General features: G+C 41.2%; 1 protein-coding gene across 2 annotated transcripts in view; it reads right to left on the reverse strand.

Moving 5' to 3' along the window:
- The window catches only part of TGFBR2 (transforming growth factor beta receptor 2), a 90,047-nt gene that overhangs the window by 21,240 nt on the left and 44,824 nt on the right, over positions 1-23,983 (reverse strand). The gene's annotated exons all lie outside the window — the stretch shown is intronic.

The following is a 23,983-nucleotide window of genomic DNA, read 5'->3' on the forward strand; positions in this document are numbered from 1 at the left end:
GAAGAGAAGAAATTGGGTTCAGTGGGAATGCACGGTCAGAGAATGGGTCCCTATCTCCAGCACCTAGTCCTTTTAACATCTGCATAGATTTTGTGGGTATAAATTGTGACTTTTTATTCCACGGATGGATGCATATGTCCAGACTTCCTTGCCCCTGGCCACCTACTCAAGGTCTCCTAGTCTTCCCTTAAAGTTCAGCTTCAATGTCACTCTCTAAAGGAGATCCAGGAAAATGTGGGAAAGTGTTGTATTTTCTATATTATCATAACATTCTACGTTTTTCCTACATGACAACTTGGCACAATTTGAATTAAATCACTATGAGTCCAGTTATGGGGTCTTCCCCTATTTTTCCTACTTATCCCACCCTCAAAGGACTGACAACTCCATGCTGCCATGGGCCACGTCTTCCTTTTTTACTACTGGAAACAGCACTGAGCCCACATCAGGTCCTCAGTAAGTGTTGGATAAATGGATGAAGCATTTATGGAGTGTTAACTAAACCCCGCGCGTTACAAGAGGCTTTGGGAATAAAGAAAGAATGACAGCTCCTGCCTCCAAAAAGCTTGTATGGGTGGCACAGGGTAAAAATGAGGAGACTGGCACAGTCCTATCGTCATCTTTGTGCTTTTCTATACTCCAGCTTGTCCTATTCTGACCGACACCCAGGCCACCCTTAAGCAGGTGGTAGGAAGAGAGTGGGGAGAGGAGTCTGTGCAAAAGGGTCTCTTTGGAAGTCACTTACCTCATATCACCCAATATCCCTCTTTTTCCCCCCAAAGGTATTATTTTTTCATTTGGGAAAGAGAGTGAGACAGAGAACACATGACAAGGGGGAGGGAGAAAGGGAGAATCAGGCTCCCCAGTGAGCAGGGAGCCTGATGCAGGCCTCGATCCTGGGACGCTGGGATCATGACCTGAGCTGAAAGCAGACGTTTAACCGACTGAGCCACCCAGGTGCCCAACATCCCTCTTTTCAAAGTGCATGTGATCTGAAGTTTCGGAGAACAGGAAATCTTACTGGCAACAGTGGAAATATTACTACAAAGGTGAGAAGAGTAAAAAGGACATGTAGCCAGTTTTCTAATTGGGACCACTGAGGCAGACCTGTGCGGTGATGGAGGAGAGTACTTAGCCCCAGCCATCTGACCACACATAGTGTTGTGTATGTCAAACTTTACTTCATGCGCTGGCCTTGGCTGACTCTGGTCACATGGTTTTCCTTTAGGAAAGAAAAACACGAATGGAAACAGCGGCAAGAAACAGTGAAAGGCGGTTATGGTTCAGTGAGAGCTTTGTGGTAGGCTATCTCCACTGGGCAAGAATGCCAGAATCCTATTGCTTTTATGTGTCATTCCTTTTCCCTCACAGGTACCTATTAACAAGGAGACCTCATGATCAGATGCTAGATTCGCTCATTCAACATAGCGCTGTTGGGTGCCTACTATGGGTATGGCCCTGCCCTCAAAGAGGTTACAACACAAGGAGAGGATTAGGACACACACACAGATGCATAGTAACACAGGGACACCTGGGACAGGCGGGGAATGTGTGCTGCAGTCTACACGTGTTGGTGGAATGTAGAAAAGCGTAGAGAGACAGGGAACCACCGTGGCAAGGACTGTCTCTGAGGCGGTCAGTGGAAGATGAGAAAAAGTCAGTGATGGCTAGAAGGAATGTTAGGTTAGAAACTGTGAATATATGATCTGCTTGAGGAAGAGCAATTTTCCCAAACTGTCAACTCTAGCAAGGGAACCGAAAGGAAAAATGTGGGTGAAGGAACTGGACATCATGTCAGAGAAAGTATCTGTAATTGTTCAATAGGCAGTCTTCACCTACTGTAGGGGTTTGATGAGGATACAGTAGTAAGAATATAGTCCAAGTGAAAGGCAGAGAACCATAGCCTCTTGAAGAGAACCCATTACCTAAATCGTATTTGCTATCATCACTTAACAAAGCACAGTGAGAAATGAAGCTTGTGCTGTGCTGGTTTGGGGGTGCTTGGGTTTTTATTTTAAGGGGCTATTTAGGTTTCACTTGACGCCCTGCCTGGTCTTAAGAACAGTTCTAAGTGGAAACGCCAACTTCCACTGCCTATATATTCTAGATGAAAACCTTAGCTCTTATGTCTATCTGATGGCATTAAAAAAGACCTGGAAAAGTAACCCCAGAACATCTGAATTTCAGCAAACAATAGGACAAAACAATTACTATTATGGGGAAAGATCTATTAGTGCATGAAACAGAACAAGAAAGGGGAAACAATATGGCAACTGACTGAAAACCCAAACTCTTGCTCACACTGGGAGGCATGAATGGGACAAAGGACAGGTGGTGAGAGTGGAGGGTGGAAGTGACAAGGGGACAAGGCAATGACAGAGGGAACTGGAACTGCAAAAGTAGAAACAGTTCATGTGGACAAGTACGGACTGTCCCCATTGTTCAGCAGAGTCTGAGCCTGGAGAGCAAGGGTAAGGGGCCAGATGAAGGAGGTGTCCAAGTGGGAAACGATGTTCCCCCTCAGTAACTCTGCCTCTATTTTCTGAAGGATCTCATGGATGGGTCTGCTTCAAGCACCCACTTGTCTGCCTCCACACAAGATGCCTTATCATCATAAATTGGCTTGATTCCCGTGTTGCTTGTTTCCCCCAAGAGGAAGCATGCTCTATAGGGTAAATCTACACGTACTGATCACCACACTATACCCAGCACCTGGTTCAGAATGGGTACCTACACCGAGTGAATGTTGGTCACAGAAGCTGAATGGATGATGACTTCCACAGGACAAGAGCTCTCACATGTGTTTCTGTTCTAGAGCAGAGCTGGCAAACCATGGCCCCAGGGACTATTTTGTAAAGTCCCATACGTTACAAATGTTTGTTTGTATCTTGAAGAGTTGATTAGAAAAAGAAAGAGACTAAGAAGTTCGTGCAGCAGAGACGATACCTGGCCCAGAAAGCCTGAAATATTGACTACCTGGCCCTTCCTAAACAAAGTTTGCTGGCCCTTCTTCTATAGATGTTATTTCTTTTAACAACCCCTAAGGCATTGGCAGAATGTAGGGAGACTTCACTTTGGTCCATGGTGAATATTCTCTTTCACATATGGGGCAATGACAGAACTAGAAAATTAAAAAAAAAAAAAAAATTAATGGCATAATTACTTGGCTGTGTCTTCAATGGGTTAAAGAGCACAACACATTCAAATGAACTGTTCACTTATTGCTGCTAATTTTATTTGTAATTCCTGGCCATAGATGAAAAGGATCTTCCTTGCTAACTGCTATTCTTTTTCAGGCTAAGGGAAACACAAAAACAGAAATCCCCTGAAATTTATGTGTGAAGAAGATTCTAGAAATCACCCCCGCCCCTGTTCAATATCAGAAACCAAAGTTTTACTTTCCCCTCAAATTTCCTGTGATTTCTTTTTGAAAACCTACATGTAAAAATTTGGTGGGACAGGAATTACTGAATAACATCTGTCAATCTTGAAACTTCAAAGAGGTGGTGAAAACCCCTAACAATAGCAAACCTGGTTAAAAGGGAGGTTTGGGATGTGGTTTTGTCTAAACAGGAGCCACCCACACCCTCTTACAGTATTAACCCTTGGGCTGCTACTAGAAAACCAACAGCTGTAAGTATATGCACAAGTTGGCATCTCCTTCACTCAGAAACTAACAGGAGACATTTCTTTCGGCCAACCCCCCAAGTACACAAAAGCCCAGAAATCAAATACTCAGTATGAGCCTGGCTGTGTGCTAAGAGTTTTCTAGAATATTTGTATTTAATCGACAGACAAGCTCTATGAGGTAGATATGACTATGATTGTATGCCCCATTTCACAGACAGGAAAGCTAAGAGCTGGACAGATCAAATGATTTCTCAAGATCATCCATTTAGGTAATAGCAAAGCTGATACTTGAAATGAATTGCCTGATTGGAGACAGATAATTAATTAATCTTGCTCTTAAACCCATGCCATGTTGTCTCTACACTTCACACTGGTAACAGCCAATTAAGAATGACTTTATAAAACTCTCAACTTGGGGCACCTGGATGGCTCAGTAGGTTAAGCATTTGCCTTCACCTCGGGTCATGATCCCAGGCCCCACATCAGGTTCCCAGCTCAGCTGGGAGCCTGCTTCTCCCTCTGCTTGCTGCTCTACCTACCTGTTCTATCTCTATAAAATAAATAAATTAAATCTTAAAATAAATAAATAAAACCTCTCAATTTGCTAAATTGGTTGCCTTCACTGAGGCCTAGGCTACGTGATTTTTGGCCATCGATTTAGTGATATTGGCCATTCTTAGAGAACGCATCCCAAGGGGCATGTTCTAGGTGTGTGGACCATTCTCTTTGGCTTCTAACCAAGAACCGCTATTGAGTTATGTCCCTGCAAATATGTGTCTTTTCCCTGCCTGAGTAGAAAAAAGTCTTACGCGAGGAAGAACCCTAAAATCTCTTTTGTCAGAGTCTACTCCAGGGCCTATAATATAAGATGCTCGATTCAATTCAAATCCACTGGAATTTTTACATATACTGTTTCCTGGATGTCAGGCGACTAGCACTCAAGACTTGACCTTCACATTATGCTCCCTTGTGACGTCACATCGAGTAAGACACAGGTATTCTCCACTTGTTAGACGTTCCTGTTATTCCACTCGCTCTTACAAAAGACTTACATTAATACCTGATTTTGCTAAGGGTAAGAAATCCAAAGAGGACTGTCCCTTCCACGGAAGGAGGCAAGAAAAGAAAACAGCAGTCAGTGTCTGTTTTTCAGCAAGCTGTTACAGAGGGGGCTTCCGTCCCAGCAGCAAGACTGGCCCTACCAAGCTCCTTCCCTGAGGACTGCACTGGGCATCTCAACGTCCAGCCACCATAGCTTTGAAGTCCGTGAACATCTGTGCTTTATCTTGATTTATTTTGGGCATCCGTTAACCAGATGTGTCCCACAGTATCAGAAAATCCTCAAAGTGGTTATTTTGGGGGGGGTCTGGGAATGCTCAAAAAATGTTTCCAAATAAATTAATGGTAACTGCTTCCTTGCTTTATGCCATTTGGCTTGCAGAAAGTTTCATAGGAACATTCTCTTTTTGGATAGTGGGGGACACCTGTCAAGTTCTGGGAGGGAATGATTACAAAGAAGAGTAGAATTTCTCTAAGAGTCATAAAAAGTAAAGCTCTCCAGGGTAATAGCAAAAGTTATTAGCTGAACTCCATGGGCAGAATTCAGATAATCTGTGAATATAAATGGGCAAAAATCACATCTTTTTGTTTTTCCAGCCATTAGCTAAAATTTAACATTTCCCATTAGCATCTGTAGCTACAACTTTGTCACCAATAGGAACCACAGATATTTTCATGCCATGTTGCATTCATGGCAGATGTCTTGTTGTATCATTTATACTCATCACTGAGACATTTCGGTACCTTATATCTGATGCTAGATCCTGTCATTTCAAACATAATTACAGAAGCACATGTTACTGTATTACAAATTTATTTTTAAAAATATTGGACAAGTATTTCTCAATATCAGTAATTTTCTTTGAAACCCCATGTATTATATTTTAGGCATCTAAAAAACATCCCTTTGAGAAGGGGTCCACAGGGTTCACCAGACTTCCAAGAAGTCCATGGCACATGCACAAAAAAAGCGAAGAACCCTTGGCAGAGGGAAGGCACTGGAACTCGTCTCTGCCAGGATTTCCTAGAGCAGAGATTTTGAGATTCGGCTGTCTCTGGGAAGTTACTAAGGCAGGGAGCTTGTGCCAATGGCAGATCCTTCTGGCATGATGTGTTCTGTCCCCCAAGGGCAACTCTGAATTCTCTCAGAGCTTCTGTCCCTTCTGTCCTGCAAGCAGGGAGGTCTGCAATGGAAAATGGTGGGAAGGCCCCCTTTGAAATCCCAACAATAATAAAGATAACTAACATACAATGTGCTTTAGGGAACTAGGCAATTCCTTTTTTTTTTTTTTTTTTTTAAAGATTTTATTTATTTATTTGACAGAGAGAAATCACAAGTAGGCAGAGAGGCAGGCAGAGAGAGAGAGGAGGAAGCAGGCTCCCCGCTGAGCAGAGAGCCTGATGCGGGACTCGATCCCAGGACCCTGAGATCATGACCTGAGCCGAAGGCAGCGGCTTAACCCACTGAGCCACCCAGGCGCCCAAGGCAATTCCTTTTATAAGCATCATCTCACTTTATTTCTCTAACAACCAAGTCAGGTTCTATTATTAGCTCTGTTTTCTAGAGAAGGATATTGAGCCTGGGTGGATTCTACAACATTCTTATTTACTTAGCTTACTTAGGAAACGAAATAAATGTTGCCCTAGTATCAGTTTTCCTGCCAATTTTCCTTGGCGCAGCCAAAGTAGAATTGCAGTTGTTAAAGAGATAGTTTTTGTTTATCATTGTAACGCTCAGAACTTAGCACATAAATAAGGAGACAAGTCAAATTTATTGAGTGGATGAAGGAATAGATTTGATGAATCAATCTGATGAGGAATCATTCTGCAGAGCTGAGCCCCACTCCTCCAAAGGCCAAATTCCACGGATGAGCCAGGCTCTCTCCTCTCTCTGCTTGGTAAGTGCATGCTTCATAGCACACCAGTTTCCCTGTAAGTTGCATATAGCACATGGGAACTATAAGCATGAGTACTTGGGATGTGGTGTGAAGGAAGAAACCCTAGACTGGAAACCAGGAGACTGAGATCCTATTCCTGTAACTGTAATTAATCACCATAAAATCCGAGGGAAGTCATTTAACCTCACTGTGACTCAGTTTCCTATAAATGTTTATGGTTCTGGGTTCCACTTGAAGGAAAGAAAAAAATAAATCCTCATCAATAGAATACTTCCAAAGAAGAAATCAGAGCTTCTTGGCAAAATGGCCAATTCTAGGTCTGGGGCTAGCAATAATGAGTTTGGAATATTATGTTATGCCACGTAACAGGAAATGATCAAAGACTACTAAGGTTATGACGAGAAGACCCAGAAGCTACCTTGAAGGGATTCTCATTGGCCAAGACAGGATAGTTTGAAATTTAATGAAGATTTTAAAAAAGGAACACACTGGGATCTTAATGGATCCATTAAGATCCATTAATGGATCCATCCATTCTTAAGCTTATGATATCAGAATGATTTAAAAATAACAAGATGGGAACAAGAAATGTTGGTGAGGATATAGAGAAAGTGGCACCCTCTTACACTGTTGGGAATACAATCTGGTGCAGCCACTCTGGAAAACAGTATGGAGGTTCCTCAAGATGCTAAAAATAGAGCTACCCTAGGACCCAGAAATTGTGCTACTGGGAACTTACCCCAAATATACAGATGTAGTGAAAAGAAGGGGCACATGGACCCCAGTGTTCATAGGAGCAATGTCCATAATTCCCAAACTGTGGAAAGAGCAAAGATGCCCTTCAACAGACAAATGGATAAAGATGTCCATATACACAACGGAATATTACTCAGTCACCAGAAAGGATGAATACCCACCATTTGCTTCAACATTGATGGAACTGGAGGGGATTATGCTGAGTGAAATAAGTATAAGCAGAGAAAGACAGTTATCATAAGGTTTCACTCATATGTGAACATAAGGAATAGCGTGGAGGACCACAGGGGAAGGAAGGGAATTCTGAATGGGAAGGGATCGGAGAAGGAGATAAACCATATGAGACTCTTGACTCTTGGAAACAGACTGAGGATTGCAGAAGGGAGTGGGGGGATGGGGTTACGGGGTGATGGGCATTAAGGAGGGCACGGGATGTGATGAGCACTGGGTTTCATGCAACTAACGAATCACTGCATACTACATCAGAAACTAATGATGTACTATATGCTGCTAACTGAATTTAAGTAAAAAAAAAATAAAAACTTCTTAAAAAAGGAAAAAACAATACACCAAATCTCCTGGTACTTTGATATTAGACTTCCCAACCTCAAGTACTATGAGAAATAAATGTTGTTTTAGCCAAAACAAACAAACAAAACCCCCCAAAACAACAACAAAAACCAAACCAAACCAAACCAATTTATCAACTTTTGAGGATAACAGGATGTCAGTTCATTACACTGAAAACTAGAAAATGAAGAGAAACATCAAGCATGCATCCTGACTTTTTCACTGGAACCATAGCACAGGGTGACCAGAGAGTTGAAGAAAGCATCTCCTTATTAAATGATTCCAGCTAACAAAAGAAAATTAGCTGATAGAAATTTTTAACCCTTCATTAATTAAATGGATCTAGGCAGCAAGCATCCATGCCAACTTATATCACAAAACAAGATAGTCAGACCTAATTATCTTTGATGGAGTTGCAGAACCCAACCTATAGACTTGCCAAAGAGATCTAAACTGAGTCTGGTAAAGCCTCCAATCCAGCTGCCAATTTGCAAACAGTACAGGGAACACAGAAATGCAGCGAATTGCACAATGAATGCAATCAGCAAAATCCAGACTCTAAAGTAGTACAGATTAAAGGGGTTATGATGTGCTATAAGGGGCAAAAAAGGAATTGGGGAGGGCAGTAGATTAACAGAAACTGTAGGTATACCAAATTACCAAAATAATAATAATAATAATAATAATAATAATAATAATAATAAAAGTAGTAGTAGTAGTAGTAGGACAAGCTAGTGTCTACAGATGCAAGCTTGGATGATAAAGCCTTTTTTTTTTTTTTTAAGACTTTATTTATTTGTCAGAGAGAGAGAGAGGAGCAAGAGTGAGCACAGGCAGACAAAGTGGCAGGCAGAGGCAGAGGGAGAAGCAGGCTCCCTACCAAGCAAGGAGCCCAATGTGGGACTCAATCCCAGGACGCTGGGATCATGACCTGAGCCGAAGGCAGCTGCTTAACCAACTGAGCCACCCAGGCGCCCCAGATAATAAAGCCTTTTAAGGAAACAATGGAAGTGATAATTACAAAAGAAAAATAGTGGTAACTCCAGAAGGAAGGAGAGTTTTGTGACTGAGTTGAGGAACATGCAAGAACTTCTGGGATATCTGGTAAAGTGATACTCTTTGGGCCTGGGCAGGGGTTACAAGAACATTAACATTACTCACTAAGTAGGACATTTGTTTTATGTGCTTTTCTGTACTTCTGTTTTATTTTGGAATGAAAAGAGGTCTTTTTTCAAAAGAGGAATCACAAGAATAATTACAGAGGCCATGCCTTGCTACTGGGCTAAGTATATTATTTTGGATGCTCTTGGGGATAAAGGAAAGGGGAGATAAAACTAACTTTATTTTGGAGCACCTACTATGTGCCATACATTTCAAATATGTAATCTCATTTGATATTCAGAACACCCCTTCAAGTATTTATCCTATTTTAGGGGTTAAGAAATTAATTTCCTTGTCTGAATACACAAGGACCACTACCGGTTCTTTCAAAAGTCCAACTGATGCTGCAAGACATGTTCTTGAAATGTGGAAGGAAAGGCAGAAGGGAGGCAGGGAGAGAAGGAGAGAGGAAGGAAGAAAGAGAAATTGAGAGTTTGATAAATCACTCAAGGGCAAATAGGGGAGCATGTTTCCCCCAAATTTGAGCAGGTCCAAAGCCTTTGTTCTTTCCATACCACCAAGCTGTCTCCCTAGCAATGAACGCCAAAGTCTATTTAGTAATTCTGAAACTCTCCAGCCAAATGTGCCCCACATGCAGAGGCCAGACCTAGTTGCAAATAAGAAACACTTTGCAAATGTCAGAGCCTTGATAAATAAATATTTTTTAAAGACAAATGTCAAAGATAAATGTTAGTATGCCATAAAAAAAAATACAAACTGGTAGAAAGCCTCAAGGGGAAATTTCATGGTATACATTCCTTTGGAGCCATTTAAAAGTAAACAAGTTGCCTAGTAACACACGCACACACACGCGCACACGCAAATGACCATAAAAACAGGTTGCTCTCAGCCTCTTCCAAGTCCCTTTTTATACCCAAATCCAACACTGGTTGCTAAATGGAACTTCAAACTGAACCTCTATAATTCAGTTTCCAAAAAAAAAAAAAAAAATCTATCTATCATCTATCTATTTGTAAATATTTTTTTATTAATTTTTTATGTTGATCTTCATTTATTGTCTTTTTTACAATATTTACAATTTTAAAATATCTATTTGTAAATATTTTAAAATTGTAAATATTGTAAAAAAGACAATAAATGTAAAAAAGACAATAAATGAAGATCAACATAGGAAAAAAGCCAAAGGTGGGTCAGTTAATGTGTTTTGATAAAAGCTACATCAACATAGGTGAATTTGAGAGATGGGCTCCTTCTTTTAGTATTTGCAGTAGTTTTGGAAATTCCTCCACTTAATGAAGGAATTTGGGGCACAAATTTACCAAGATATTAATTCATCTAAGCAATAGAAAGGGGTAGGGATGGTTGGTTCCTGTATGCTTTAGTGTGTGGGTAAATAAACACCACATAACAGCCCAGAGATTCTTGAAGATAACAGTGACAGTCTAACCACTAAGCTTTCACACGCCAATACCATCTAAAGCAACAGGATATATATGCAACTGGCTGCGATCCAAAGAAGGAAACCATGCTTGAGAGATAGGTTGTTGGGGAGGGGGTGGGGGGAGGGGAGTAGGGAGAACTTCCTGTCTCAAGTTATTCTGTTCATTATAATGTCAAAAAGCACAGCACTCATTTACTGAGCACTGACTTCATGCCAAACACTGTGTTTCGCATGGATTATTTTGAAATCTTACAGCCACACTGCTAGATATGTATTATTTGCTCCCATGCCCTAGAAATGGAAACTGGGAAATGTACATGAAGTGAGCTGAGGTCAGAGCAGGGGAGAATTGTGGGGTAGGTAGTGACACAGACAAAGGGGTGGGGCTTCGCTGAAGAGAGATGCTTATGGCGGCTATCAGGACTGTCAGCCAGCACAGGATTCAACGTAGAAAAGAAGACAGAGAAGAGGACAAGAGCCCTGGAAAGCAGCCAAGACTAGAGAGCCAAAGAAAAATAGAAGGAAGGAGATGGTAAAGATAAAAGTTGAAATCGGGGAGATAGGAAACAAAGACACAAGGTGGGGGGCAACAACACCCCAAACAATAAAGCAAAGGCACAGAGGCGCATCATCACAGATATAGCAAAGATTCAAAGCATCATGACAACGTTTTGCTAATAAATTTAAAAACTTGACAATAATCTCTGAAGTCCTAAAAATATATATGTGTAACTTAGCAAAACTGACCCAGGAAAAACTATGAAACTTGAATAATCTCATAAATGTTAAAGAAATTGAGTAATAAAACATTTCCCTAATATCTTAATTTTTTTTTTATCTTTCTCTCCCTCTCTCTTGTTTTGAGCCTTTTACTGTCAAATTAGGGTCTTTGGTATTAACATGTCTGAACACACATCTCAGAATTTGAAATTTGCAGAACTGTCAACCCCCCCCTGCCAGATTTTCCTAAAATAAAAACACCAGTAGAATCCTTACAAAAATGTTAAGTCTGAATCTAATCAATCTGAGGGAAATGAAATCACTTCTCCAAAGAGATAGATGCATACCCATGTTCACTATAGCATTATTTACAGTAGCCAAGACATGGAAACAACTTAAGTATCCACTGATGGATGAATGGATAAAGAAAATTACACACACACACACACACACACACACACACACACACACACAATAGGATACTATTAAGCCAGAAAAAGAAGGAACAATTATGACAACATAGATGGACCTTGAGTGAATTATGCTAGGCAAAATAAGTCACACAGAGAAAGACTAATAATTTATCATCTATATGTGGAATCTAAAACAAAACAAAACAAAACAAAAACTAAACGTGTAGATTTGGAGAACAGGCTGGTGGTTGCCACGGCGAGGGTTAAAGGTAGGAGAAGTGCATGAAGGTGGTCGAAAGGTACAAGCTTCTAGTTATAAAATACGTCTGGAGGATATAAAGTACAACCTAGTGATTCTAAAAATCCTGTACTTCATCTTTGAAAGTTGTTAAGAGAGTAAATTTTAAAGTTCTCATCATAAGAAAAAAATGTTTGTAACCATGTGTGGTGACAGATGTTAACTAGACTTATTGTGGTGATCGTTTTGCAATTTATACCTACAAGGAATCTTATGCTGTACACCTGAAACTGATGTACGGTCAGACGTCAATTACATCTCAATAAGCAAAAAGGATCTCATTAAGCAGAGCTGGCCTGTTCCAAGCCAATGTCATGAAAAACAAGAAACACACAGATGAGGCAAAACAACCCCAGGCAGCCGCTGGTCCTTGACTGGATTCTGAATTTAAACATCAGTGACCCCACAGCTTTGGGGACTTTTGAGACTGACCATAATCTACACAGACACGCTCACACACACAGAGGCACATAAAGAGAAACAAGGGTGTAAATATTGAGAAAGGGAAAGTATACAAAGGTACCTGCCGTCCATGATCCTTTCAACTTCTCTACAAGTTTAAAATGCTTTTAAATAAAAAGTGGGGTAGAAGGTAACCCAAAACACTTGAGCAACAGTGTTCCCCCAAAAGCCCCAAACACATACCAGTCCCAGATGAAGCTAAGAGCTACCCAACTTGCAGGGAACCGGTCATTTCAATTTTATACAAACTTTCAGAAAAAAGAAAAAAATGTACCATGGCTCAATGCACTTTATGAAAATAAGTACAACCAAATGCAGACAAGAAGAGTATGAGCAAAGAACATTACTGAACAATGTCACTCATGTACAGTAATTTTAATGATTTAAAAAAAAATTCTAACTAAATAGCAAGCCAAATCCATCAGACCACATAAAACAAAGATAAACCAAGAAAGCATCTCTTAGTGCCAAAAACAAACAAAACAACCCACTATTTTTTTACCACATTAATAAATTAAAGCAGAAAAACTACATGATCAATTCAGTGGACACAGAGAAAGTATATGATGATGCTAAATACCTTGATGATATATACCAATGATCTTCAACAAAACTTATCCTAATGGGGAAATGTCAGATGCATTTTTTTTTTAAAAAAGATTTATTGGGGTGCCTGGGTGACTCAGTGGGTTAAGCCTCTGCCTTCAGCTCAGGTCATGGTCTCAGGGTCCTGGGATGGAGCCCCGCGTCGGGCTCTCTGTTCAGCAGGGAGGCTGCTTCCCCGCTCTCTCTCTGCCTGCCTCTCTGCCTACTTGTAATCTCCATCTGTCAAATAAATAAATAAAATCTTTTTAAAAAAATTATTTATTTATTTGAGATGGAGAGGGAGAGAGGGCGGGAGAGGTGGAGGGGCACAGAGGGAATCTCAAGCCAACTCCACGCCAAGTGCAGAGCCTGATGCGGGGCTCGATTTCACAACTCTGACTTCATGACCTAAACTGAAACCAAGAGTCAGAAGCTCAAACCGCGTGAGCCAACCAGGTGCCCCTAGGTGCATTTCTCTTAAAAATAGAAACAGGAGGCCAACCAGAGCTATCTCTGCTGAATATGAATTGGAGATCCTAATCAGTAGAGTGAAACAAAATGCAAGCATCTGCATTACGATAGAAAAAATTTTTATACCTCGACAGTTTCATCTAGCTTACTCTTTTACATCTGTTGTTCTCAGTGACTCTTGGTGTCCGAATGTCCCTGTGCTGGCTCCTCTGCTATATTCCAGATTCACTGACATGGGGCTTCTTTTCTGATGAAATAATATGTTTGTAAAAGATGATACAGGTATCAGGAAGGACAAGAAGTTCATGTCGTTAGAAGTACTCTTGTTTTCAGTCAAGGAACTATTATTTCCAAACAGACCAACACTAAGTACATTTTGTTGAAACAGCTTATTCAAGGATTTTTATCCCAAGTCTCCCAATATAACCCAGTCATCTTTATTCACCACACTGTTTTGTTTGCTGCCTGGGATTTTAAGGTCCCTTTACTTTGCTTAAACTATTGCGCACAATATTCTGCAGCAGCCACTATGTTTAAAGTCCTGAAGTCTGGGCTGCTCTTGGAAGAAGAGTTCTCGCGATTGTTCCAGGACTAAGTGATGTACTAATATTTCATGCTACTTCACCTCCCCACCACAGTGTGGGGGACACCACATTGAGCCGAGATCCAGTTTCATGACTTTTTCAATGCACATCGAGAAGCTGACTTTTTTGGCAATTTGCGTGGAAATTTAAAAAACAAAACAAAACAAAAAACAAAACAAAGCAAAAACTTAACTCTATATTCAAACTAGTAACATTTTATCAGGCAATAGGAATGTCCCAAAATAAAGCAGATCCTGAGATTAAAAACTTTACAGAAACAGTCCTGTGTACTTAGAAGCAGTATAACTTGGTTCAAACAAACAAACAAACAAACAAAAACTTTGGAATCTGATTTTTAGATCTAGCTTTGTTTTTTTCTCCTTCCTCATCTGCATAATGAAGACAACCAGGGACCAGCCCCACTGGGGTTTTTATAAAGGCTTATAAGAGATCTTTGCCAAGCTCTTAAGTATTTGTCAAGTTCTCGAAGGTAGGGCAGAAGACACTCAAGAAATGCTTGTATTATTTTGGGATGAACCCTAACAAAAAACAATTCTAAATAATAACATATTTTACAGATTTCCAACCAGGGGAAAAAAAAAAATCCTGGTCTGGTAAAGAAACATTAAAATATCACGAAGTATGTGGTTTGATCGATGTCTTGTTGGCCTCTTTTGTGTCATGTTGAATGATAATGCAGCTTTTAGAGAACCTATCTTCCCCATGACCAAATGAGCTAGCTGCAAGATTCTCTTTCCTGAAAAAGTGAAATAAGTCAGAAATAAGTTTAAGATAACATATATTTTGAGAGTTTGACGTGAAATAGCCATTCTAAAGTAGAAGGTTCATTTAGGAAAGTCAGGAGGTCATCTGGCTGTCCTGGGAAAATGGAGGCATGTGATTTTGGTTTGGATGTCATCCTCTGAGGGATATAACTTAGCTCGACCATATGCCTAATGAAGCTGGACCCAGCTACAATAAAGAAAATGATGAAAGTGAACCACAGATACCGCCATACATTTACTGAATATGTTTCACATAGGTTCATTCAACATGCAAAGAAAGCATTATGGATCCACAGACCTCTTTAGGGACAGACACACTGGGATCCCCAGACAGCGAGATAAAGGATTTCATACGAAGCACAACAAACTGTCTCTCTTGATTCTGTTATATCCCAGTTTTCTTTGGTTTTTGTCCCACCACACACATATACAAGCACACCAAGCCTCCATATTTTACACACACACACACACACACACACACACACACTTCCCAACTTGGTAGTTCTAATATCTTACCAACATTTTCTGTATTTTTATAAAAAATTTTGGTGGTGAGAAAGCTCCATAGTTCAGTGGTTAGAGCACGGGTGTTGTAAACATTTTGGTGGCATGATAGAGAAAGAATCTCTTGGCAAACCTGCTGCTCACAGTTTCTCAGTTGTATGCTGGAAACTAATGTAACACTGTGTATCAACTATACTCAAATTAAAATATATATATATATAGAAAACAAAGCGTTCCCTAGACTAACAACCTCAGCAGGCATTACATGGGCGCTCATTTGAAATGCAGAATCTCAGCTCTGTCCTAAATTCCTAAGTCAGAATCTGCATGTTACCAAGTTCCCTGGTTGCTTCATTTTCACAGTCCAATTTGAGAAGCGGGGCTTTAGCAAACAGGAGCCAAGTTCCTTGGTGCTCCGCCATAGAGATGGACCTGTTTGCAAAGCCCTAATAGAACTGCACTGAGTTCTAGCCAGTGACAAAACGGTCCATTAGAATTTACGAAATCAACCGCTGCAGGAGTGCGGAGTGAGATAGGATTTCTCATCCATTGTCCCAACAAAAAGCAAACAACTAAATTCAGGCAAACAACAACAAGAATGATTATAATTAAACAACAGAAGGACAGTGAGCTCCCTGGGCATACAAGATTGAATTTAGCTTCCAGAATATTGACAGAACAGTCTGACACTCTGGACAGACTCTGAGGATAATTTTTCCCAATATAATGGAAAATGTCTTCCCTCTTGTCCTTGTGTTTGCTTTATTCCAATTACACGTAGTTTAAAACTAAGCCATTCCCTAGCCTGTGCATCCTATTCCATTGTCTACCTTACATTAGTTCCTTCCTACCTTTCTCCCCAACAGAAGTACCTTACAGGTGGCCCAGTCTGGCATGACAACCTCTTCTGGAATATTCCTGAGATCAAAACTCTGGTGGAAACATTACAACAGAGGGACCGCACTTCTCTGTAAATCATCCCATAATCTAATCTCAATAGGTCTAGCTACAGATCTATTAGGATAAAGTCTAAACACTGGGATATTTACAAATTTATTAAGTCAAATGTGGCCTTCCTACTCATCTACTTACTGATTTTTATGCTATTCTTTAAAGCAAAAGACAACAAAATGGCTTCTTGCTCTGTGGGATGGAGGTCAGCTCTTGAACCCTTGGTGAGCATTTCATCTGTTTCCCTAAATCACTTATTTTTCAGGTTGCACATCTCTGTTTCTTTCGATCGCTCTTCAAAAGACTTATACACCAGACTCTGAAGTCTGTCTTCCCAGCACACAGCAGACCCCCACTAAATGCCAGGTCCTTTTTCAAAGTGTAAAGTGATCTATTCTCTGAAATCATTCTTGCTATTCCAGATTCTCCATGTTTCACTAGACCCAACTAAAATACTTAGAATGGGATCTGTTTAGCAAAGATTACATTGGGACTCTTGCTGGCCCTTTGGAGGAGGGCAGTTGAAGACTACTGTTGGTCGGTCAGTTGGTTCTCTTGTTTTGTTTTGACACTCTCTGCCAGATCCCCTGAATTAAAAATGACCTTCACTCACTTGTAAACCCCTGGGTCTTTATCACATGAGCAGATGCCAAGCTGCTTTTGATGAGCTACTGTTCTGCAATCAATTGCCTAAAACTATATGCTCAATTTTCCATGAATCTGTTAAGTTTCATATCCCTGGTCATTCCAGGCCATTAAAACCCTGATTCTGGGGACACCTGGGTGGCTCAGTTAGTTAAGCGGCTGCCTTTGGCTCAGGATCACATAGCTCAGGTCATGATCCCAGCATCCTGGGATGGAGTCCCACATCGGGCTCTTGCTTAGTGGGGAGCCTGCTTCTCCCTCTGCCTCTGCCTACCACTCTGTCTGTCTGTGCTCGCTTGCTCTCTAACAAATAAATAAATTAAACAAAACAAAACAAAACAACAACAAAAAACAAACCCTGATTCAGTTTCTGCTGTGGTAGGCCTTCCTTTCATTGCACTTACCATCTTTCATATCCTCCTCGGAATACAGATTTTTGCTACTTTCATCGCTGTGGCTTTGGGAGGGCAACCAACATAACAGAGAGCTTAAACCAAGCCAGGCTTCATCGGAGAAATGATCACATGTCTTACGCATGCTTATTTCACCACCGACAGAGCCGCAGCCTGACCACTTCGCTTGGATTTTGTTAGGCCTCCACCACCTGTCTTGATTCTTCCGTTCTTTTTTGGGCTGCCTACCTGGATGTCATCTTCTACTCTGTATAGGGGTCCTTCATGCTCTCAGAAAACTTGAAAGCAGAAGTACAGTAAGTTATTTCAATATCTTCTCCAACAGGGAGACCAGCCCATTTTGGAAAACATGTTAATTATTCCCACTATCGATCCCCCTTCGGCCACTTGCAACACATCCTCATTTCTCCTCTGGCCTTTCAGGGGAACCATAGCTTGTTACAGATCCTCCTACCCAAGGATCTTCACCTCCTACCATCACGTACACCGCCTCCCCTCATTTGTCTTTGCCAAAGCAGTGATACCCCAAATATGCCATCCAACTTTCTAGTCACAGTTTGGGGTTAACATATGCCTGCTCTGATGTATGATTTCATCAGTTCTAAAACCTCAGATGCCTCCATTCAGTGAGGCACTTGTTTGGAAGCAATTGCTTCTAAGTTATGGAAAGCATGAGATTACCCTATAATAAAGAATCCTATTATTCCTCAAGGATATGATAATATAGGGTTGGTTGTTTTTGTTTGTTTGTTTGTTTGTTTGTTTTTGGTTGTTCTTCTTTTCCTCCTCTAACCTGGAAGGCTGAATTTTAGCTACTTCCTGTGGTGGTTGCCATTCTTTAATTGTTACCATTCTTTCCAGGTTAATGTGAGGAACATGATGAAAAATTTAAAAATATTTGGCAGAACAAACTGTCTTGAGTTCAGTGGTTCCCAACATTAGCTGCATATTAGAATATTTTGGGGAGTTTTTTTTTTTTTTTTTTTCTAATCCTGATACCAGGCCTCAGACCAATTAAATCTGAAACTGCAGGGCTAAGACCCAGTTAATGAATAGTTTTTTTTTGTTGTTGTTTTTTAGATTTTATTTATTTATTTGACAGAGAGAGATCACAAGTAGGCAGAGAGGCAGGCAGACAGAAGTGGGGGGAAGCAGGCTCCCTGCTGAGCAGAGAGCCCGATATGGGGCTCGATCCCAGGACCCTGGGATCATGACCTGAGCTGAAGGCAGAGGCTTAACCGACTGAGCCACCCAGGTGCCCCTAATGAATAGTTTTTAAAGATTCTCAGGTGTTTCCAAAGTGGAGCCAAGGCAGAGAACAATGACTTCAGCTGGATGGGAGAAATAGGTATTCTGAATAAGATGGGACCTGAAAAAAGAAAGAATGGGAGGAATTTTAATTCCTACATTTAGGATCCATTCTTCTTGACACTGGAACCAGCTATATCCTCATGAGGCAACACGAGGTATATTTTTTTAAAGTAAAAATATGAATTATGTCCTTGAAATGATGAAAGGTAACAACAGAGAGATCCCATTCCTCTGTAAATCATTCTGTAATCTAATCACAAGAGATCTAGCTGTAGATCAATGAGGATAAGGTCTAAACACTGGGTTATTTAAAAATTTCCTCTTTACATTAAGTCCAGGTGGCCTTCCTATACATCCATTTACTGGTTTTCATGCTGTTTTCTAAAGCCAAAGATAAATAAAATGGTTCCCTCCTAATGACTCTATAATGATGGCTGGTAAAATTGATATTTTGCATAATTAGCACCACGCAGGAGTGATTTCAGGATCAGAAAAGGTTTTACAAAAGCATGTCCGCCAGATGTCTGAGCGGTGGTAAATACAGCCTCTGGAGTTCAGTATGAGCGGAAATGAAAGTCAATTTCATGGTGGTTAGCTAGCGCGCTGGTGTTTTTCCACTGGTGGGACCCTGGGACACTTGTAAAGCAGCAAAAGGGTCTCCGTGGACCCTTTTGGCCATCACCCACCCATGTGTTGTTTGTGGAACACGAGGAGGTGGTCACAGGGGTGAGGCGAGATGGCAGACGTACCACCTGATCAGACCAACTGTTTAGCTGGTCACTCACATCTAGTGGCTGGGATTCCAGACAGATCGTGTCCTGACTGGATTCCGCTTGGCCATGATTCACATCAAAATGAGGTTCCAGAGTGGAAAGAATCACAACGGGCAACCACATCTGGCCTCAGAGCTTCTTCGTTTACTATGCTACTTAGGGAAGAAAAAAAAAAATCTACAGAAAAGAGGTGCTTTGTCCAGAGATGCTACTAATACATTCTAAGCTGCACTCGACTGAGTCACAATGCCCTCTGGCATGGATGACCTTTATTATTTTCTTGGCCAGACACGGGTCATAATCACAGTTTCAGAGGCTGCTTTTGAACCCCGCTCATTCACAGCCCAAGAACCCTGGATCCCTGAGTCATCACCTCAAATAACTGATTTCTCTTCCCAGGAATGAAACCAGGGACTTCCAGCCATAATTTTCTTCCTCTTCTAACAACTCTTCACGACCCTATTTCCACACTTACTTTTGTCTTCTGCATTTTGATCGGAAAGTCAATCTGGTTTGTTTCTCCTAAAACAAAAACGCACATCTGGCGAGACAGCTCTTTTGAGTTAGTGTCTGCATAGTCCAAAGGCAGCACACCCAGAAGTCCCACAGCTGCCAAACCGCCATTTATTCTTCGTGTTTCTTCCACGCAAGAGCTAAGAGTTTCCTCAAGAAGCCAGTTCCATGATGCTGGGATGGAACCACCCCAAAGTGGGGTTTAAGAGAAAGGGGGCCACACTCCTGGGTCGTCTCTGACTCAGAAATCATTAAGACTCAATGCGGTGTGGCAAGGCATGTGACCAATACAGACTGGGTGGCTGGATGGCGCGAGGCCATGTGATTAAGGTCACAATAGGTCCAGGGGGAACCAGCTGGCTGAGATGTTCTGCTAGCAAGTTAAACATAGACAGGAAACCGCGTGTCTGATACTGTAAAAAAATCATTTGTCTTCCTGCCAGAGCTAGGCCTGCAAACCAAAGAGGCTGTTTTCATTTAAAAGAATTTCTACAATGAGAGAGGAAGGACTGGAACTCTGTGGCTTCTGGGAGCCCTTGTCTTTCTCCTCTCAGCCTCTCAGGTTCAAGGGCACGCGAACTGCAAAGGTCTGCACGTAGCAGGCACGTCAGCAGTGAACGCACATTGGGCGGCAGATCACTTTGGAAGGTCTGCTTCTCTGCTTAACCACATGGGTTGAACTTGGAGTCAGAAGTGGTTTCTAGAGTCCTCATGTCTAAATTGACTGCACATAACTGATGTATTTACTGATAGTTCCATCCTGTTTAACAACAACAATAAAAAATCTCATGTAACCTATAGATAAGTACAGTAGGGAAGGAGGGCAAGAAAAGAAAAGGCGGGGGAGGGAGGGGTGGAATGAAGACAATGAGAGGATAAATGTGGACTATAAGGCAAGCAGGGGGTGTTGTCAGGGGCCACGTACTCTCTAGAAGCACGACTTAGTTGGTACGGAAGAGGGATATACAAAAACCATGATGTACGTCAGGGGCTGGAGTTTGTTTTTGTAAATGAAGTGTTATTGGAACACAGCTGCATCCAATTGTTTATATGCATCTCTGGCTTCTTCCACAGCAGGGCTGGGGAGCTGGGACAGGGACAGGCTCTAGGGCCTGCAGAGCCAAAAAATATTTACTAACGGGTCCTTTAGCAAAGACGCTTGCTGACCTCTACTCTGTACGTTTTAAAGTGTCCTTAAGATCAGAAACGAAGAGGACCCTGTGAGGGAAACACCCTTCCTAAGGGAGGCAGCTGAGAGAAATTTCTCCTTGCTTCCTCAGAGAGAGAACAACACAATGCAACCGCTTCCCCAACAGCATTCCCTACAGTGTACATATCACCCTGATTTCATTTCTCAAAGCTCCTTGCTTATCTGGCTAAATCCAACAAGACATCTGAATCTAGGGGAGCAACAGTAACTATTTATAGCCCAAGTTTATCGAAGACTTGCTCTGGGCCAGGTACTATTTCTAAGTCCCCTACATGAATAAGGTCATTTATCCTCACAAGAATCCTGCCCAAAGAAGCATGATTTTTCTCCCTACTTTTCAGAGGGGAAAACAGAGGTGAAGCGATTCACTCAGGGACAGTTTATTTGTGGCTTACTGGGGATTTGCACTCAGATCATCTTGGGGGGCTGGGGGGGAACCATGAGCTTCTCAAAAGATGAACATCCTGCTGGCCATCCTTTATATTATAAACATCATTTCTCACAAGCCCATGAAGAATGTCGGCCTGAGGTTGTACTTCTTGCCAAGATTTGTTGAAAGGTGAGTCTGTACTTCAGCGACCCGTCCTGTGCCCACAGAACAGACGGCCTCTGAAGCGAGGGGTGCAAAATGTCATGGATATAAGCCTGAGGAAAAGCATATTACCCTCCCCCATCCCTCCTACCTGACTGTGGAAGGGTGAGGGCATTCCCTGAAGAAGACACAAGATTCTCTGGTTCTCCGTGGGCAAAAGGTGAAGAACCAACTGGGACATCTTGGGAAACTCATGTCACTCTCTGGAGACTCATTTCTTTATAAGTAATATGGCAAGTGTAGCTGAGCTTATTTCATGGGACTCACTTCGGCATAAAAGATTATGAATCTAAAAAGGCAGGAGATAACAAGTGTTGTCAAGGAAGTAGAGGAAAGGAAACTCATTTTGCACCGCTGGTGGGAATGTTCATCGGTGCAGCCGCTATGGAAAACAGTATGGAGGCTTCTCGAGAAATTAGAAATAGAACTACCATGCGATCCAGCAATTCCACTTCAGAGTAAATAACCAAAGGAAATAAAAACAGGATCTTGAAGATTGTCTGCACTCCCATGGTCACTACAGCATCATCCACAATGGCTGAGACACAGAAACAACCTAAGTGTCCATTAATGGGTGACTAGATAAAAAAGTCATGGAATACACACACACATACAGACACACACACACACACACACACACACACACAATGGGGTATTGCTCAGCAATGGGAAAGAAGGGAATTCTGCCATTCACAATAACACAGATGGACCTTAAGGGCATTAGGCAAACTGAAATAAGCCAGAAAAAGAAAGACAAATACTACATGGTATCACTTACACATGGACCCTTATATTAAAAAAAAAGAAAGTCAAACTCATAAAAAGTAGAAAAGTGGTTGCCAGAGGCTGAATGGTGGGAGAAATAGAGAGAGGTTGATAAAAGGTACAAACTTTCATCTGTAAGGTGAATAAGGTCAGAAGATCTAATGTAAAACATGGTGAGTCTTGTATAATCGAGATTTGCTAAAAGAGTAGAATTTAAATGTTCTCATACATACAAATAAATAGGTGATGGACATTATTGATTAGATGAGAGGAATCCCTTCATAATGTATGTGTAGACTTTTATTTTTTTTTTTTAAGATTTTATTTATTTGCTTGACAGAGAGAAAGAGCACAAGCATGAGGAATGGGAGAAGGAGAAGCAGGCTGTCCACTGAGCAGGGAACCCAACATGGGGCTGGATCCTGGGACTCCGAGATCATGACCTGAGCTGAAGGCAGAGGCTTAAATGACTGAGCCACCCAGGCACCACTGTGTAAGAATACTTTAAATATCTTACAATTGTACGTGCCTATTATACTTCAATAAAGCTGAAAAAAATGCTAAAACATGATGCTAGAAAAAAATGGAACCTAGCGGCACTTGGATGGCTCAGTCAATTAAATGTCCAACTCTTGATTTCGGCTCAGGTCATGATCTCAGGGTCGCAGGATCAAGCCTTGCATGGAGCTCCACACTAGGTGGGACGTCTGCTTTGCATTCTTTCTCTCTTTCTCTCCCTTTGTCCCTAACCCCTCTCTAGAATGAATGAACCTTTAAAATATATATACATATTTTTCTTTTAAAATTTAAAAATTTTATTTATTTTATTTTTTATTTTAGTTATAAAATAACATTTTATTATTTTATTTATGAAATGTTATTTTATTATTATTTTAAAATTTAAAAACTATTATATATATTGGGGCTCCTCGGTGGTTCAGAGGGTTAAGCCTCTGATCAGGTCATGATCACAGGGTCCTGGGATCGAGCCCTGCATCGGGCTCTCTACTTAGCGGGAGCCTGCTTCCCCTCTTTCTCTCTGCCTGCCTCTCTGCCTATTTGTGATCTCTCTTTGTCAAATAAATAAAATCTTTAAAAAATATATAAATATATATATATATGTATATATATATATATATATATATATATATATATATATATGAAATAAGACAACATATCTGTAAGTGGTTAGCACAGGTGACTAATCTATCACAGACTCCCAATCAAGGACAGTGATCATCACTGCTAATGTTCTAATAGTCTATGAATTTCCATAGCCTGGACCTTGGACAAGGTGTTACTTGTTGGCTCTTCAGTTAAGGAAGGGGCTGGGTCTCTGGCCTTGAAACCAGACTTCTCAAAGTTCAGGACTGGAGTTTAATGCGAATTCCCTTTCCTGCAGAGCTACGGGGCCTCTCAATTTCTGGAATGAGCAGTTCAGCTCCAAGTCAGGAGAAAAGTGGAATGGCCAAGGGTCGAGTCATCTGGGAGCTGGAAGCTCCTGTAAGTCAC

This window comes from Mustela lutreola, chromosome 2 (assembly GCF_030435805.1).
Source record: "Mustela lutreola isolate mMusLut2 chromosome 2, mMusLut2.pri, whole genome shotgun sequence".
NCBI lineage: Eukaryota > Metazoa > Chordata > Mammalia > Carnivora > Mustelidae > Mustela > Mustela lutreola.